Here is a 19,699-nt window from a genome sequence, read left to right as displayed (position 1 = left end):
GAGCACACCTAGCTTGGGCTTGGAGGAAGTGGTCTTTGAAAATTAGCCAACTTTCTTGGGCTCCTTTGCCCTCCAGAGCCTTAGCCCATGGGATTTCTGCAAGCATATCCCTGAAGAGCACAAAGTTAGCTCTGCAGGAGTCCAGGGTTGCAATTCTACTTGTTGATCTGCTTCTGCCCTGTGTAATACTGAACTCCACCATGTCATGATTGCTGTCCCCTGGGCTGTTTCCGACCTTAATGTCCTCAACCAGTCCCTCTTCATTACTTAATACAAGGTCCAGCAGTGCACTTCTCCTTGTTGGTTCCTTCACTACCTGCATCAAGAAGTTATCATTGATACACTGCAAGAGCCTTTGGGCTGTCTGTGCCTGGCTGTGTGACCTTCCCAGCAGATATCAGGGTGATTGAAGTCTCCCCTGAGTACCAAGGAGTTAGCTCTAGAGGCTACCTCCAGCTGTCTGTAGAAGGCCTCATCAACATCTTCCTCTTGGTCTGGTGGTCTATAGTAGATCCCTACAACAACTTCATCTCCTTTTCCACACCCCCTAATTCTTACCCACAAGCTTTCAACCTGTTCTGCCCCCTGCCTTGGACAGAACTCAGCACATTTCAGTTGCCCTTGTGCACAGAGGGCAACTCCCCCACCTTGTCTTGCTGGTCTGTCCTTCCTGAACAGTACACAGCCATCCATGACAACATTCCAGTTGTGGCAGCTGTCCCACCATGCTTCAGTGATGGCAATTGTATCAGAGTCATTCAGCCTAACACAGATCTCCAGCTCCTTCTGCTTATCCCCCATGCTCTGTGCATTGGTGCATAAGCATTTCAGGGAGAGAGTTAGTCCATTAGCTTCCACTCTTGCTGTCTCATCATTCCTAGCCCCTTCCATGGCCCACAGCCTGGCAGTTCAGGTCAGAGAGGTTTTCTGCTCTCACTGTGTGGGTTACAGAAAGAAGAGAGACACATCATTGTGATCTTACCAGCACTCTCTGTACCAGTGTCCAGCTGACAAAGTAGGAAGCAACAGTTATCCTTGCAGACCCCACAGGTGTACTGAGGGATCAACAGACACAAGTGAAGGACCAGGCTGCTCTGTGTATTGGTGTCAGGATTGTGACAGCAGGCCCACAAACAAAGCCAAGCAGTGTATTAGCAGCCATGCAGGTAGCTCTAACCACAGGGTGTAAATATGATGCTGGAAATGGAGATTGGATTCTCTCCTAAAACCAATGTTGAATTGGAGGGGAAAAATGAAATCTAGAAGGTGAGCCAAGCTGCTGGGGTTGAGCAGCACAGATTATTGAGATCCATGGACTGTGGCTCTGAAGTAAGGTGGCACTGTCAAAAGTTAGTGATTTAGAGGCATCTTGACATAGAGCAAATGGGAACTGGTTAAAGCTGCTGCAGAGCCAGGTGTGCTGAAGGGCAAGATGATGTGGGCAGACTTACCAGCATGCTACCACCAAGACCTCCATGATAAGTACTGTGGCCAGCTGCTATACCTCTGAGTGGTATGAGCATGCCTGTGGGGTTATATCTATGTGCTAAAAGCTACAACCACTGAGAGATGCCAAACATCAGCTTGGTGAGAGCACCTTGAACAGCCTGGTTGTGCTTTTAACATATGAGAGTGGCCTTCTTGGGACAGGCCAGAGCAGCAGCGTTTGAACTTCTTGGTGCTTTCTCAGTGCTAGTGCAGGATAGTGCAGTGACACAAGTTCTGTGAATCCCTGAGGCAGCACAGGATGGGGCTTCTTCAAAAAGGCTCTGTGGTGGATCCATCATCTGAAGACAAAGTCAAAGGCACTAAATAAGAGTGCCAGAAGGTCTTTGTTCAGCATAGTGCAAGAATTTAAAGAGCAGTGGGTGCTCCTGAGGTCAACTCAGCTTTGATGCAGTGTTGTCATGTCTGAGGTACACTGGGGAACAGAGGCCACCAGAGGCAGGTTGGCAACATTCACTGAGGCAGTTCTGGCAGAGGAGGCCAGGCACAGCCACTGTGTCTGGGCCAGAAGTCAAAACCTACACTGATAAACCTTATGGTTCAGATAGAAGCCAGGAGAATGATGAACAGTAGATGCAAAGGGTCTCATTGCTCAATTTAACAACCACAGCAACATTGGAAGGCCTTGTTGGCAGAGTATATGCACCTACATGGGGAAGGCACTGGCTGATAGACAGCAAGTGCTCCTGGAGATAGCATAATGGGGTGACAAAACTGGATATGCATGGTTGTTAAGGAGGGGTTTGAATCTGGGGTAGGAGTGAATTGCAATGAGGCTGATATGAAGACTATTAAATAGTTTATTAAATACATAAAGAAAACTTCCCCAAACTTATTTACAATTAAGACTCAAAGGATTCTGCTGTGTGTTTGGTGGAACTGTTTTTGCAGAATGTATCTATGCAGTCAGGTTGAATTTAAGTGATTTAGGAAAGGTTTCTCTTAGAAACTGTTTATAACTGGAGAGTCTTGCAGCACAAACTGCTGCTTAAAGGGTAAGCATAAGCTTTCACAAACTTGAGAAAGGAGAGTTAGTTTACTCACTGGTGAAGAGCCTCAGTATTTGCAATCCAAAAGCATAAACGGGGAAAAATAGTTGCAGCCACGTGGTGGCCTTCCACGTGCTGCTGCTGGTGATGGTGGTGGTGCAGCAGGGCTTTGCTGTTGGTTCAGTTCAAGATAGAGCACGTTATCAGAGAAGGCCCACAGACACAAAGCAAGTCCTCAAAGTCATCAGTCAGGGAGCTGGGGTTGTTTAGCCCGAAGAAGAGGAGGCTCAGAGGTGACCTTATTGCTGTCCACAAGCACCTGAAGGGAGGTTGTAGCCAGGTGGGGTTGGTCTTTTCTGCCAGGCAACCAGCAACAGAACAAGGGGACACAGCCTCAAGTTGTGCCAGGGGAGGTCTAGGCTGGATGTTAGGAGGAAGTTCTTCAGAGGGAGAGTGATTGGCATTGGAATGGGCTGCCCAGGGAGGTGGTGGAGTCACTGTCCCTGGAGCTGTGTTCAGGAAAAGCCTGGCTGAGGCACTTGGTGCCATGGTCTGGTTGACTGGACAGGACTGGGTGCTAGGTTGGACTGGATGATCTTGGAGGCAGCTTCCAACCTCCTGGTTAATTCTATGAAATCCAACACAACAGACCAGCCATTCTAGTGTGGTGGTCTGCCTGGTACCTCCAGCTGGAAACTGCATGGGCTGTCTTGGATGCTCGCCTAGCATCCAGTCATAGAATCAACCAGGTTGAAAGAGACCTCCAAGATCATCCAGTCCAACCTAGCACCCAGCCCTATCCAATCAACTAGACCATGGCACTAAGTGCCTCATCCAGTCTTTTCTTGAAGACCCCCAGGGATGGGGCCTCCACCACCTCCCTGGGCAGCCCATTCCAATGCCAATCACTCTCTTTGTGAAGAACTTCTTCCTAACATCCAGCCTATACCTACCCTGGCACAACTTGAGACTGTGTCCCTTTGTTCTATTGCTGGTTACCTGGGAGAAGAGGCCACCCCTACCTGGCTACAGCCTCCCTTCAGGTAGTTGTAGATGGTGATAAGATCACCCCTGAGCCTCCTCTTCTCCAGGCTAAACAACCCCAGCTCCCTCAACCTCTCCTCATAGGGTTTGTGCTCCAGGCCCCTCACCAGCTTTGTGGCCCTTCTCTGGACATGTTCCAGCACCTCAACATCTTTCTTGAATTGAGGGGCCCAGAACTGGACACAGTACTCAAGGTGTGGTCTGACCAGTGCTGAGTACAGGGGAAGAATAACCTCCCTTGTTCCACTGGCCACACTGATCCTGATCCAGGCCAGGATGCCATTGGCTCTCTTGGCCACCTGGGCACACTGCTGGCTCATCTTCAGCTTACTATCTATCAGTACCCCCAGGTCCCTTTTTTCCTGGCTGCTCTCCAGCCACTCTGTCCCCAGCCTGTAGCACTGCTTGGGGTTGTTGTGGCCAAAGTGCAGAACCCTGCACTTGGCTTTGCTAAATCTCATCCCATTGGCCTCTGCCCACCCATCCAGCCTGTCCAGGTCCCTCTGCAGGGCTCTCCTACCCTCCAACAGATCCACACCTGCTCCTAACTTGTCATCTGCAAACTTACTGATGGTGGACTCAATCCCCTTGTCCAGGTCATCAATAAAGATATTGAACAGGACTGGGCCCAGCACTGATCCCTGGGGAACACCACTAGTCACTGGCTGCCAAATGGATGTGGCACTATTCACCACCATTCTCTGAGCTCTGCCATCCAGCCAGTTCTTGATCTAGCACAGAGTGAATCTGTCCAAACCATAAGGCACTTAGTGCCATGGTCTAGTTGATTGGACAGGGCTGGGTGCTAGGTTGGACTGGATGGTGTTGGAGGCCTCTTCCAACCTGGTTGCTTCTATGACCGGAGTGGTCAGCCACCTGGGCAAAGCAGGATCCAGCTTTGTGGGCTGGAGCAGTCCGGTCAGGTGTGGTGCATGGCAGTGAGTTGGGCGGCAGCGCTGGCACGGCAGGCTGGCAGGTCCTGGTGCCGCAACTCATTGCAAGGCTGTTGCTATGTCGTTACCTATACTCGGGCTCAGCCGAGCTCAAGTGGGCAGCTGTATCCCAGCCTGAGGCAAAGCCACTTTCAGCCCCTTGGCTCGGTCAGGCAGGGTCAGGGCTGTCAGTCCAGGGCAAGTGCCCAGTTCTGCGCAATGCAAAGTGTGGTGGCACACAGAGGCATGCAAGGCAAACGACAAAAGCAGCGGCAGCAAACAAGCAGTTTGCTAGGGTTTTAAGCATTTGGAGGAGCATCTTTAACCAATAGCAACAGATAAACCCACCCCTAGAGCCAATCCTGAATTATTTCTCCAAAAAAGGGAGTTGCACAGGCCTAGGATCCCTGCCTGTGTTTATCACAAACAAAGCAAGCTGCAAAACAAGGGCAAATGTGGTGTCTCTGATAGACTGAGAGGCACCAAAGCTTTTGTCTGCTTCCCCACTTCTTGCACCTGGGAAGAAGTGGGAAGGGGGTGCCAAGGTGGGTATTCAGGCAGGTGTTTAGGGCATGTGATGGATATGTATTCTAGATATAATTTAGACCTTCTACCACAGTGGTCTGGAAGAAGAGGATGAGTTTTAGAAACAGCTTATCAAAACCATCCATGGATGGATAACGATCAGTGAGAAGTCCTTACAAGGAGAGCTGGATTTTGCTCGCATTCCTCATTTGCCATGGCTGTTTCAAACACGAACATTACAGCATTTTTCTCCTTGTGCAGTTCAATACAAAGAAATGGAGTTTACTTACTAAGCTTTTCTGAAGATTTACATCCCACTAACTTCACACAAGCAGTGCCACGAACAGGAAAAGAATGCCTTTTCCAGACACTTGCTTCAGTACAGCCCCTGTAGGACATTTAAATCTGTATTTAAATGAAAGGGGGGGGGGAAGTAAAATAGTACTTTATAGGAGAGGCTGATTGCTTTACAGCATGAGCCTGAAAGCTGTGTTTCATGACAAGCAGGTGGCAGCTCAGGGAGTGGGGCTGTTACCGTCCTAAATCAGAAAAAAAGATGCAGGAGCATTGGTCTGTGCTCTACCAGCAGGTAGATTCTAGAGCTCACAGGTATTGTTTGCCAAGGATTTAAACAGAAGCTTTGTGGTGCTTCCGTTGTCACAAATCTGATTGTTAAAGTAAAAAAATTGCCATTAGTCAGAAGCATTGCCAAAGGCTTGCACTCTGCACCAGGGAAGGATTATACCCCTAGATGACACATGATGTGCTTTTCTGTGGTCCAGGTAGAATCAAGATACAACCCCAAGCAGTGCTACAGGCTGGGGACAGAGTGGCTGGAGAGCAGCCAGGAAGAAAGGGACCTGGGGGTACTGGTAGATAGTAGCTGAAGATGAGCCAGCAGTGTGCCCAGGAGAGCCAGTGGCATCCTGGCCTGCATCAGGAAGAGTATGGCCAGTAGGACAAGGGAGGTTTTTCTTCCCCTGTACTCAACACTGGTCAGGCCACACCTTGAGTGCTATGTCCAGTTCTGGGCTCCTCAATTCAACAGAGATGTTGAGGTGCTGGAATGTGTCCAGAGAAGGGCAACAAAGCTGGTGAAAGGCCTGGAGCACAAACACTATGATGAGAGGCTGAGGGAGCTGGGGGTGTGCAGCCTGGAGAAGAGGAGGCTCAGAGGTGACCTCATTGCTGTCTACAACTACCTGAAGGGAGATTGTAGCCAGGTGGGGTTGGTCTCTTCCGCCAGACAAGCAGCAACAGAACAAGGGGACACAGTCTCAAGTTGTGCCAGGGTTGGTCTAGGCTGGATGTTAGGAGGAAGTTCCTGCCAGAGAGAGTGATTGGCATTGGAATGGGCTGCCCAGGGAGGTGGTGGAGGAAAAGCCTGGCTGAGGCACTTAGTGCCATGGTCTAGTTGACTGGCTAGGGCTGGGTGCTAGGTTGGACTGGATGATCTTGGAGGTCTCTTCCAACCTGGTTGATTCTGTGATTCTATGCTCCGTTTCTTATCCACAGACTAGTGAGACACACCATAGAACACATTGGAAGGTTGTCTGGCTTCTTGGAAGGCCTGATCACACAAGTGCATTTTTTATCAAGTGTTTTCTGTCTTGAGAGTCCTGTTAACTGGAATGGTAAAGCCACTTCGGTTGTGTTTTTTTCCTCCATGCAGGCATACACTTGACCACCTGCACAGACTGGATTGCAGGTCTAGGATCTTGTTTCAGCTATCCTGAACTATCCTGCTCTGGCAGGGGAGTTGGAGTAGATGATTCTGTGAGGTTCCTTCCAACCTCTAATATTTTGTGCTTTGCATTTACATTTTTACTCAATTGAGGTTAGTTTTTTCCTGTTCTATCTTTCAAACTCCAGTGAAGAGTACAATCACAGAATGTCAGGGGCTGGAAGTGACCTTGGAAGCTGATCTAGTCCAACTCCCCTGCCAGAGCAGAATCACCTATATCAGGTCACACAGGAATGCATCCAGATGGGTTTTGAGTATCTCCAGAGTGGGAGACTCCACAACTCCTCTGGGCAGCCTGTTCCAGTCTTCTGTCATTCTCACAGTGGAAAAAAATCCTCCTTATGTTTACATGAAACTTTCTATGCCTCACCTTCCTCACCTTTGCTCCTTGTTCTGTCATTGGGCATCACTGAGCAGAGCCTGGCTCCAGTCTCTTGGCATTCACCCTTTATGTGTTTATAAACATTAATAAGGTTGCCTCTCAGTTTCCTCTTCTCCAAGCTACAGAGCCCCATCTCCCTCAGTCTCTCCTCATAATAGAGATGTTCCATTCCCTTATTCATCTTTGTGGCTCTGTGCTGGACTCTCTCAAGCAGCTCTATGTCCTTCTTGACCTGGGGGGCCCAGAACTGGACATAGTAACGAGTTAATAGTATAGCAGGCTGTAATCACTTCAAACCATTCACAAGGCTTCCTCAGCTAAAAGCAAGAAGGTTTGAAGGCAGGGAGGAAAGAAATATTGTTACCATTATCATCTGGGATATCACCAACAAATACTAGTTTTCCCATTGAGAATCTAAATTGATTTTATAAGACGTGAACCCAAGGGCTGTGACTGCTACTGCTTTGGTGTACTGTATGGAGAGGATTATCTTTTGTGTAGGCTTCTATTAGATAAATGCAATGACAGGTTGAGAGAAAGGGGAAAGCCACAGAGATGCAAAGTAATGCCCAAATAATTAAACCTTAAGAAACACACAAATAAATGCCACTTAGTCTTTTCCCTTTGCCCCAATTCAGATTGCCTCCCTTTGCCCCAATTCAGATTGCCTCCCTTTGCCCCAATTCAGATTGCCTCCCTTTGCCCCAATTCAGACTGCCTCCCTGTGCAAGCCTGTACTTGGCCCAGATGTTAAAAACAACTCCATGCTGTGCACAATAAATATGTTGGAGAAAACCATCTGTAACTGAAGAAAATGGCATGCTGAAAGCTGCTGCACCAAATGAACAATGTCTCTATTACATCTCTTAGCATCCGAGGAGGAAGCAAATTGCTGGACAACTGTGAAAACAGTGTTAATGCTCTCCCTCACCTTATTTTATTGTCTCAGCAAGGAAAGCAAGCAACATCTTCACCAAAGGAAAAAAAAAGGGTCAGCTTACAACTTAATACAAAGAAAACACTGAGAGTAGCTTCTAAAGGCATTAGAAGATTTGTTTGCAGTGCATTTTGTGTCTAGTTCTGTCATTTAAGTGCAAATCAGGCACAGTGGCTCTTCATCTACTGAGAGTCATCTTTGGCTTTATCTCAGTAAGGTTGGAGACCTTTAGAGGTGTAGATAGATTCCTGAAGACCAATGCCTTTGTGCTGTGTTTCCAGTAATGTTAGGCAAGGGTATTTTGGCATCTGTCTCCTACAAAATACAGGAGCCCAGTAGGCAACATCATCAAACTGCAGAAAAGCCTGGATGAGGCACTTAGTGCCATGGTCTGGTTGATTGGGCAAGGCTGGGTGATGGGTTGGACTGGATGATCGTGGAGGTCTCTTCCAACCTGGCTGATTCTATGAAATGATGAATTTATATCTCTTGACCTCTCAGTTCTTTTATCTTACTACTACTTATGTCTCTCAACCTCTGAGAGATACTCATCAAGATCCATTGGAATTTAAAGGTGGTGGGGTGTGTGTGTGTGTGGAAGTACTCTTCACAAGAGCTGAGTGCATTGAAGCAAGCTGAATGAACCTTCCTTAATCCCAAAGGTATGGAACAGAGAAACTTAAAATTGGACATGTGGTCAGGCTTTCTAGCCAGGAAACAAAACTCAATGTCTGCTGCCAGAGCTGCTGTTGCATCACAAGTCGCCGGGAAGCTCTTCAGTGCCTCTTTTCCCCCCGCGCTGTATTTATTGTAGAGGAGTGATATTTACTGTTGACTCTTCATTCATGCAAGGACACATAAGTGCATCCTGTTTTAATTATCCTAATATTCCTATCACTCACAGTATGATAGAAAATTTCCTGGAAGGCCAGATCTGAACGTAGGGAGGTGCCTTTTGTGGCTTTCAAAAATGTCAGTTTACGTTTGGGTGATTTATAATTGCGGAATGGGCATTCTTCAGCCCACAGTTTTGAAGAGCTTTAGGAGGTTTGGGTGTGTTGGTTGGTGTTTTTTTTTTCTGGGGGAAGGTTTGGAAACGTGTTGAAACCCTTCTGGGCTGACACTCCGTAGCACTAAGCATGCCCCATTGTGATGTATCACATCCCTGTTGCAGCAGAGACCAGGCTCTGTGGTTACATGAAAAATGGCCTCTCTGTTTCCCTCTGTGTGCCCCGTGGAGTGCTGACAAGTATTCATCAGCAGATGACACTGAGTTGCCATCTTGGTGTGTGTCTAGAAGAATGATGAGAGAAGGAGGCAGTGTTGCCACTTGGTCTCAGAAACCTCTTACAAGGTTGGTGGTGCTGCCTGCATATCTCGCCTCAACCAGCTCAGACAGAAGAACAAGAACTCTGCAGATGTATCTTCTGAGAAAAATCCCTTCTCTCTGTGGTATGTTGCCCACAGAGAGAAGAGCAGCTGTTGGAAGGTGCTGAGAAGTATGGAATGGTAGAAATAGTCCCAGAAGAGGCAGCTTAGTAGGGAAAGGCCAGATGAGGTGTTCAGAAGCACATCATAAATTGCGAAGCCATCTAATAAATATTATTTAGTGCGTGGTTCTGCAGCTTATCTCATCATCCTCAGCTTACCACCAGGATAACACCACTCGTGTATTTATGCATGTGCTGGACAGAGTATTTACACAGACATGTAAAGCATTTCTGTAAATAGGCCCTTGTTTATACATAAATATCCTGCTGGGTTCTGAATCACTCCTGACTTCTTTTTTGGGGCCATTAGTATAAAGACCACAGCGCAATGCGGTGCTGGCACAGCTTCATCTTTGGCTGTTTACAGCTTTTACACACTTGTGTAAATCAGCTGGGATCAAGTTGAAAAGGAAATCATATCAGTGACTGAGCAAAATCGAAACAGATGCTCGTTGCATTTCTCTGAGATAAAATTAACTGAACCTGCCACGTTCTGTGGATAGTCCTTCTAACATCTGCAGAGCAAAGCAGATGTGCTTAATTCTCTGCAGCCTTTAGTTTGTAGGGCAGACCTGGCCTCTTAGGGCCATTGTGTTTGGATCTCAGAAGCTGGGAGTAAGCCTCAAAACAAAGAGGCTGGAAATGTTTGTTTTTGTGGCCTGGGATGATCACCCATCCTGAGGTTCAGTGATTCTAATGCAAGGTTTACCCTGGGATAGAGGAACCAAATCCTATGCAGCTGGATAGGGGGAGAGGAACTCATGCAGGGAATTAATGAATTTGTTACCTCATGAGACTGGAGAGGAACCTCTGCCTTTTGTAGCTCTGTCTCAGTAGAAAGACATCCAGACAACCCTGTGTGTCTCCAGAGAAGGCAACTGTCTTCATTGTGAGCAGTTTGGCTTGGTCCAAGGAATTAGTATCTCTGACAGACAAGAGAAAGGCAGGCTGAGGGAGCTGGGGTTGTTTAGCCTGGAGAAGAGGAGTCTCAGGGGTGACCTCGTTGCTGTCTACAACTACCTGAAGGGAGGTTGTAGCCAGGTGGGGGTTGGTCTCTTCTCCCAAACAACCAGCAATAGAACAAGGGGACACAGTCTCAAGTTGTACCAGGGGGAATATAGGCTGGATGTTAGGAGGAAGTTCTTCCCAGAGAGAGTGATTGGCATTGGAATGGGCTGCCCAGGGAGATGTTCAAGAAGAGACTGAATGAGGCTCTTAATGCCATGGTCTAGGTGACTGGCTAGGGCTGGGTGCTAGGTTGGACTGGATAATCTTGGAGGTCTCTTCCAACCTGGTTGATTCTGTGGTGTGGGACATAAGAATGACCACTGTGAGCTATTCTTCATGCCTCAAGTTTTCTAGGCAGTAGGATACCTCAAACATTCATCTCTTATCAGATATCTAGCCACTCCTGTACCAAATTCCACCTGGTATTGCTGTGGCTGGGTTCACACAAGGAACTCAAACACAGTGAGATGAAACACTAGATTTCAGTGAGAGTTCCCACACAGCCTCCATAGCAGGCTGGAAAGTAAGCTGCAGCAGAAAGAACTGGGTGTGTGGACTGCAAGGTGGGTGAATATCAGCTTGGACTATTATACTTGGAGGTTGGTAGCTGGTTGCTGGGGCTAATATTTTTCTGTATCACCATCAGTCAGGCTGCCAGGCTGGAGTCAGCCCACACAAAGTCCATGGTTTGCATCAAAATGCAGGAGTGAGTAATGTGTTGGAGGGGAGAGCTGCTGTTGAAGCACCATGTCAACAGGCTGGAGAAAATAGCAGCCAGAAAGCTGATGCAGCACTAGTAAAAGTCACATGTTGAGGAGAATGTGAATGCCAGTTCAGCACTCTCCATCCAGTAGGTCACAGAAAGGATGTGGCTCCTTCTCATGGACTTGATATCATGTTCAGAAGGCTTTCAGCAGCCCATTTTGTGGGGTGATGGCAAATCATTGTCTTGCTCATCCTTCAGGTACATCATCTGCTTTGGCAGACTGACTGGTGCTGTGTTTTGAAAGATCTTGAGAAACCAAATGAAAGGAAGGAAATATGAGACAAGGTAATCTTCCTGTGATGAATTAGGGCTGGGCATTCATTTGTTCTTTGGAGAATTCTTTGATCTGCTTTTATACCTTAGCTGTCCTTGATGGGAAGCAAACTGAGCTGTTGTCAGGTAACTAGGAGTAGGGATAATACTTGTACCTTAAGTAGCTTACCTGCTTCCAGTAGGTTTAATGATCATCTGTCATCCTCAGACTCCTAAAAAACTTCTCTACTATGCCAGAAGGGGGAAAGAGAGGAAGCAAGAATGGTAGAAATCAGGCCTTGAGGCCATACCACAAACTGTGGCAATCCGAACTGCTGTGTTTACAGCTAGCTTCTACCAGATGACACAGAGTGTATCACAGTCTGCCTGAGTCTGCACAGCCTTCTGACTGCACTGAGCTCAGGGCAAGAAGGGACAAAGGCATTAAGGATTCTCTTGTCTCCTTCCTCCTTCCAAAGCTCTGCCTCCTGCGTTTTGGATCTCTGGGTTTTGGCACGGCTGACTCCAGAGGTCCATGGTTAGTGTTGTATATCCATCTACTCCTCTAAGTGTTTTATACACTTACAGATTTCCATACACACATTTGTGACAAGTCCTGACTTCCTTGAGTTCCACACTGCTGCCATATGTCAGGTGTGTGACTGATCTTGTAAGATGTAGCCAAGAGAGCCAATGGCATCCTGGCCTGCATCAGGAACAGTGTGGCCAGCAGGACAAGGGAGGTTATTCTGCCCCTGTACTCAGCACTGGTCAGGCCACACCTTGAGTGCTGTGTCCAGTTCTGGGCCCCTCAATTCAAGAGAGATGTTGAGGTGCTGGAATGTGTCCAGAGAAGGGCAACAAAGCTGGTGAGGGGCCTGGAACACAAACCCTATGAGGAGAGGCTGAGGGAGCTGGGTGTGTGCAGCCTGGAGAAGAGTAGGCTCAGGGGTGATCTTATTGCTGTCTACAACTACCTGAAGAGAGGTTGTAGCCAGGTGGGGTTGGTCTCTTCTGCCAGGCAACCAGCAACAGAACAAGGGGACATAGTCTCAAGTTGTGTCAGGGGAGGTCTTGGCTGGATGTTAGGAGGAAGTTGTTGGCAGAGAGAGTGATTGGCATTGGAATGGGCTGCCCAGGGAGGTGGTGGAGTCACTGTCCCTGGAGGTGTTCAGGAAAAGCCTGGCTGAGGCACTTAGTGCCATGGTCTGGTTGACTGGCTAGGGCTGGGTGCTAGGTTGGACTGGATGATCTTGGAGGTCTCTTCCAACCTGGTTGATTCTATGATCATGTGACTGTAAGGGAATGAGCTGCCATTGCTGCAAGTAGGCTGCTGGTGAAACCTGCCTTTTTCTTCCCAGCAGCTTGTGTCACACACAGGTAGTGAGGAAGACAAAATTCAGCAGACGTTTCTGAAAGACAGTGTTGGCCTTTTGTCTACCTCTTGCTGTCCTTGAGTGACTGGCAACACTAAGCTATTAAGAAACAGGGTGTGGATGTTGCACCCATAGATCTTTTCATAAACACCCACCTATCATGGCTGCTTTGGAGGAAAATGTACTCCTGCCTTTGCTCCTGGCATCTTAGAAGCACACTGCACACCACTTTGGTTCTCTGACCTTGTCAGCTGGGCCAAGCTGCAGGGAGAGCTTGGCAAACCCAAAACACGGTTCAGACTGCAGCATTTCCCTTGAACTCTTCTCTTGTCTCCTTGTGAACTGCTACCAACGATCTTCTTTCATGAGCAAACCTTTGTAGCCTCATTCAGCTTTTCCCTGTAGGTATTGTTGAGACAAGAGGGTGGAAACAGGCACACTTCGGGGGTGAATGGATAGCTCAGAAATTTGCAGTAGGGCACAAAAGATTTCTTTTTTCCTCTTCCTTGTTTGCAGGCCTGCCTAAGCTTCTCTTGCATATGTAGCAATTGCCTTCTGCTTGAGGACAGCAGTGTTCTAGAGTCTTTTTTCCTTCTCAAAGACTACAGAACACAGTTCAAATATTCTTCTGAAAGCAGAGCCATCAGCCTTTGAGTTACACCAAGCCTACAAGAGAGCATAGGAATAATGGGGTGAAAAGCTGACTTCTCCATCCTAGCCAAACTGCATCAGGTACCCTCTGAAGGATTTTCCTCCCCGTTCTGCCTCATAGAAACAACCAGGTTGGAAGAGACCTCCAAGATCATCCAGTCCAACCTAGCACCCAGCCCTAGCCAGTCAACCAGACCATGGCACTAAGTGCCTCATCCAGGCTTTTCTTGAACACCTCCAGGGACGGTGACTCCACCACCTCCCTGGGCAGCCCATTCCAATGCCAATCACTCTCTCTGTGAAGAACTTCCTCCTAACATCCAGCCTATACTTTCCTGGCACAACTTGAGACTGTGTCCCCTTCACTGCTGCTACAACCAGCTGGCATCAGATGATGAGTGCAGTGGGCTACTACAGCTTCTTCTGTAAGGAAAGGATAATTCAGGGACTCAAGTGAACTCAGTTTCTACCTTGAGCTGTGTCTAGGGCTGTTTCACAAGAGCTTAGTGTGGCCCGGTGATAGTTTTTTGTTTCATCATCTGTTTTTCGCATGTTGCATTTGTGTTTAGCATTGCTCTCTGTCAAGACTAATCAATCTTTTCTTTGAAGGGGATGCATTCTGGAAGGGGCTAAATAATTTGTTGTCTAGGCTAAAAAATAAACTGCATTGAAAAAGATCCTGAGAAAGCATATTGGCCTCAAAACAAATGCTGACTTGCATTGAATGCCTGAAAATGAGGTAGCAGAAATAGAGGGGAATAGTTCACTGGAGTTAGTCTGGTAAGAAGGGAAGTAGAGAGGCTAAAGCCAGAAAGCTTGAGACAAGTGCCTGGCAGCTACTGCCAAGATGGATGGAGATACCCTTCCATAGCAGAAGGAGAAACTACTTGCTATCATTGCTTGATCCTTTTTAATTAGCCTTTGGACATCCATTTTACAACTCAGTTTCTCTCTGATGCCTTGAAGTGTTGGGGTCCATTCTTCCTCTCTTTTCTGTTCCTCTGAAAGCCCACCAACCCCACACAGCACCCTCAGTCAGTAAGGATGGAACTGTTCTCAAAACAACCCCAAATATCAAAACAGTAGCTAGCCCTAGTGACATCTGTACTAAATATCAGGATCAAAAGGTTATGCTGCAATTGTAAGTCACTGCTTGAGCACGGGCAAGGCTTTCTACCTTTCTATACTGTTCAGTACTGTACCAACAGGAAAGATGAACAGAAAAACAAGGTGCTAGGAAACCTTTTGAGGAAAGGAGTCAGTAGGAGTGGAGGCTGCTAAGAAGAAGATAACAATCTAGGGCAAGGCTTTGCTGAGGTTTGATGTATTGGTTGTATTTGTAAAGGCAGGCTAATTTTGTGTCAGAATGACCCAGAATTGCAACCACTTTCCCATCTATGCACTAAGCAGCTATATTTTATCTCGTTTTTATATATCAGAGTTGTTGTATTTCATTTCACTACCTCCTGCTGCATAAAATAAGATTTAAGCAAGTAAACGTTTGAGCTTTGCGGACTGCTCTACAGTTACAGAGGTCTGACAAGGCACTAATCATTAAAGAAGGCAATGAGCCTTCAGAGCAGTTTTCTGCATAGTCACTTGGAAAACTCCCTAGTAAACTCAACAGATCTGACCTAATTAAAACCAGCATCAAACACAAGCCTCATCAGTTTCAATGAAAAAAAAAATCAAGCTGGGTTCTGATTTCCAAGCATAAATAAGAAGCTGATTCCATAATTTTGAAGCACAAACACGGGAGGTTCAAGCATAGAATCATAGAATCAACCAGGTTGGAAGAGACCTCCAAGATGATCCAGTTCAACCTATCCCCCAGCCCTAGCCTCTCAACTAGACCATGGCACTAAGTGCCTCATCCAGTCTTTTCTTGAACACCTCCAGGGACCAGCCCCCAAACCTTTTCAGTTTTACTTCGGGCAAGCTAATAAATCAGACTCTGACCTCAAAGTATGTCTGGAAATGTAAAGTGGCAATATTCTGGAGCAAGGTGAAGAGCTGGGTAGATAAACAGAAGTCCTTTAACATTCCATTCTGAAATACTGCTGCTCACTGATGGGAAGTTTGTGGCTCCAGGGTGCTTTACTTCAAGACTTTTCCAGACTTTTTGCTCTACAGCTGTGCTTGTGCAATCTAGAGGCTGCACTGTTTTATCAGTAAATCAGCTGGAACTATTTGCAGGGTACCAGCTGTGAGAGGTCTTTTAAACCAGTGCACAAAGACTTGAGCACTAAGTGCCCCTGGCAATGTCTTTGAGTGGTCACAGACTACAGCTGGAGATCAGTCCCAGCAGCAGCGTTACAAAATCTGCAGGGTGATCCTTTATGGGTGGCATCTTCTGAGAGCTCCACACACCCTATGCCAGGAATAGATTTTTAATTTGAGAATTCATGTTCAGTCTTAACTGAGGTGAGCTAGTTTGAAGCAGGCTAGAATGTTTTGGTGAGAAGAACTAGATTACAGGCTGTGAAAGGAAAACAAGGGTGATGTCTGCTTCACTCACAGGCTTGCTGAGATGTATAGGAGCAAGAAATAAAACCATAGATAACCACTCTCACTTGGGCTGCTGGCTGAGCTGCATCTTACTCTCTAACCTCACCCTCCATTTTGGACTAAGCCACTTTGCTTCCTAACCCCCCTGGCTGAACCTCCATTCTTCCTTGGGAATGGAGTAAGTTTGAGAGGGGTAGGGGGAAGGTGCAGGGGTGGTTGAGAGCCCCTCCTGGGGACTCAGGTTTCTGGGAGGGGAGTTGTGTTTCTGTATTACCTTTTACCTTGTCTATTTCTGTCTATAACTGTATATACTGTAAATAGCTGCTTGTATATTGTGCTAGCTGTAAATATAAGCTTCATTCATATTTCCAGAGCCGACTGAGCCTAGTCTAGGTGATTGCTGAAGTGGGGGGGGGGGGGGGGGGGGGGGGGGCAGGGAATACCCAAACTGTCACATGAGGCAAGCAGAGTATCTCTATCTAGAACTCCCTTGTGGTCATTCTTGTGTCTCAGGCATAGAATTCACCTCTCTTCTTCCCTTGTGTGCTGGAAGGGACCAGACCCACTTTTATTAACCCTTTGCAGCTCTCCAAAGAAAAGGGAGGGTTTCTTGCCAAGCAATGCTGTCAGCCTGACATAGTTGTGGGCTTGATCACATGAAAACTAAGAGTGTTTCTCCTTTCAATCAATCAAATGATTCAGCACAGACTTCTTTAATAGAGCAGACAGTGTAAGTCAGCCATAAATTCAGCATGGAGCCCTGTGTTCACCGTGCTCTAAACTGCTGCCAAACACTTTATGGTTTGTCACATTTGGTGATTCCTGCACAGACCAAAAAGGGCAGTCTTGAGCTGAAATAAAAATAGGTGCTTCAACCCAAACTGGGAAACTGTCAGGGTGAGAGGTTGTACAGATACGTAGCAAACCTGATGAGCTTTTCACTTCTCACTGACTAGCTTTGGGTTGTACATCACCATAGCTGTCCTCTCCAGGCAGCACTGTAAACTGTGCAGTGGAAATGATATTGAGAATTTATGTGGGGTAACCCGATGATGTTTCTATCATCTTCAGTTAATGCTGGGCATTAGTCAAGTCTGATGAGAGCTAAAGGAGTGGAGAAGGTGACCTCGAAACATCTTGACTCTGTTATCTTACTCTCAGAAATCTTGCATCTGGTGACACAGACCCTAAGAGTGTTTCATAGAATCAAGCAGGTTGGAAGAGACCTCCAAGATCATCCAGTCCAACCTAGCATCCAGTCAACTAGACCATGGCACTAAGTGCCTCAGCCAGGCTTTTCTTGAAGACCTCCAGGGACGGTGCCTCCACCACCTCCCTGGGCAGCCCATTCCAATGGGAAATCACTCTCTCTGTGAAGAACTTTCTCCTAACATTCCACCCCTTCACCCATTGGCAATGTTTTGAGAGCTCAGAATTGTCACCTTTTTTTAAAGAAAAGCTTTTTAGTTTAACTTTCTGCACACATCTAAGATTAAAAATAAAATCACAGCAAATAATGTTGACTATTCAAACAGATAGGTGAGCCCATTTCCAAACCTGTTGGGTTTTACACTGCTGCATCTTCCAGAGAAGCCCTCCAGAACCAGGCTGATGCCAGCTTGTTGTGTACTTCACACACTTCCAAAAGAAGACCTCTTTAGGCTAAGCTCCTACACGCTTCTCAGATCCACCTCCTCTAGGATGATCTAGCTGATGGAGGTCTTCATGGCAAAATGGAGCTCTTCTGAGACTTATTGAGCCACACTAAGGCACATGGAACTATCAACTTAAAGCAGTTCACTGACTCATAAGTGCAGAGAAACCCACTAGTACCATGGGTGGCACACATACACCCGTTGTGCGTGGTTTTGCTTTGTAGCATGAGGAAGAGTCATCTGAGAAGCCAGGGTGCTGTCTGGCCAAAGCCATGTGAGTATCAAAGACCAGAATAGCAGGAATGTCACAGAGCAGAATTCAGCAGCCTCTTTCTATGGTAGACAAACCTTAAGAAGCCAAAATACTGTTGACCTAATTCAATCTGATCTCCAAAAAGCATGGCACAGGACTGTCCCAAGAATACGGGAATCTTCTGGAAGATCTTGTCTCTGTTGAAGCAGAAGATAGATGCAGGGCAGGATTGGATTCTGGGATGCTTGATTTTGTTCTTCTGTTTATTTGAAGCAGTTGCTGCAGACGTGGTTACAGACACTGCCTTTCAGTTCCTGTGCCCATAAGACCAGGACAAAGAAGAACACAGGAGCATTGTAGTGGATCCAGCCATCAGCTGATAGGAGATGCTTACAGGATGGATCAAGCACTGACAGACATTTACAGCTGTAATGAGGGTGAAAGCTGACAGATGACGAAGTCAGGAGCCAAGATAAGGACAAAGAGAGGTCTTCAGTATTTGTGTGGCCTCTTTGCTGCCTTTAAATCCAGAGGAACATTTCTGCAGGTCTGATTGCCCTTCCAGTACACCAGTGAGCATTGGATGGCTGAGCATAAGTGGTCTTCAAAGGCCTGCTTTTCTACCTTCTGTTTTGAGGTGCCAGTAGCTGCAGACTCAAAGTTCTCCTTGTGCTCTGGGAAGCCCCAACCGAACACAAAAAAAGGCTGCAATATTTCCAGACTCTGAACAGTCCTGTATTATCTGCAAAAATCTTTGGGAAGCTCCTGTAGTTCTGAAATGACAAATGGTAGTGAACCTGATTTTGCTGCTGTTGCTCATAGCGAGCAGGACCTTACTTGTACCATGTATTACAGCTGGTCCACCCACAAAGGGAGCCCTTTCAGTACTGCACTCCCTGATTTCAGCCTGGTACAATGGCTTTGCTCTGTAAAACCTTTCCTTTCACATCTCCCCTCACACATGTTAACAGAACACAGAAGGACATTCTTTGCCTCTGACACAAGCAGGGAGGAAAAGCTCCATCACCGACCACTTTCCTTACATCGTCTATTTTTAAAGCGGTTTGCAGACACTAATAGAGTGTGCTGGGTGTCATCCAGATTGCAGTGACATAAGTGAAAAAGCTCCCACCAGTTCAGTGACCTCAGCAAGTTCTGGATGTTAGATGAGTAACAGTCACTGAGCGAATCCGGCCAGCTTCACTGGGGAAGCGTTTCTAGACGTCACTCTTGACTGCAGTGTTCGTGTTTGTGATCGTTCCTGTTTCCTCTAGGATTTTCACTTCTACCTTCTGATTCAGGCCAGAGTAAAGCCAAACAGCCTTGATTATTTCACCATACTGAATAACTTTGTCAGTCTGACCTGTAGAACTACTACACAGCAAGAAACCAAGGCAGTCCAAGCTACAGACGCTTGGAGAGATTAAAATGCTGCCTCTGGGGTCTCCCAGTTGTGTGTAAGAATTGCATTTTGCTTACAGATGGATGATTAATGCTGTGGAGCAGATGATCTTAGATGTTGTGCTGAGGGATTTGGTATAGTCAAGGACTTGTCAGTGTGAAACTGATGATTGGACTTGATGATCTTGAAGGTCTTTTCCAATCTAAGAAATTCTGTGATCTGTGAGGTCCCTGCCAGCCTAAGCTATGCTATGATATCTTTCTATAGAAGGATTACTTA

General features: G+C 46.8%; 1 long non-coding RNA gene across 2 annotated transcripts in view; it reads left to right on the top strand.

Moving 5' to 3' along the window:
• Nucleotides 1–19,336, top strand: part of LOC135175106 (uncharacterized) — a 39,402-nt gene extending 20,066 nt beyond the window's left edge. Inside the window, exon 3 of one of the 2 annotated variants that reach the window (XR_010302243.1) lies at nucleotides 18,295–19,336. This is a non-coding gene — a long non-coding RNA (uncharacterized LOC135175106). Of the gene's footprint in view, nucleotides 1–18,291 lie in introns of both variants that reach the window. The other variant, XR_010302244.1, reaches the window with a different exon arrangement.
• Nucleotides 19,337–19,699: the final 363 nt, after the last annotated feature.

Source organism: Pogoniulus pusillus, chromosome 4, assembly GCF_015220805.1.
Source record: "Pogoniulus pusillus isolate bPogPus1 chromosome 4, bPogPus1.pri, whole genome shotgun sequence".
NCBI lineage: Eukaryota > Metazoa > Chordata > Aves > Piciformes > Lybiidae > Pogoniulus > Pogoniulus pusillus.
Note: the sequence above shows the minus strand (reverse complement) of the source record. Positions and strands in the feature narration are given on the sequence as shown.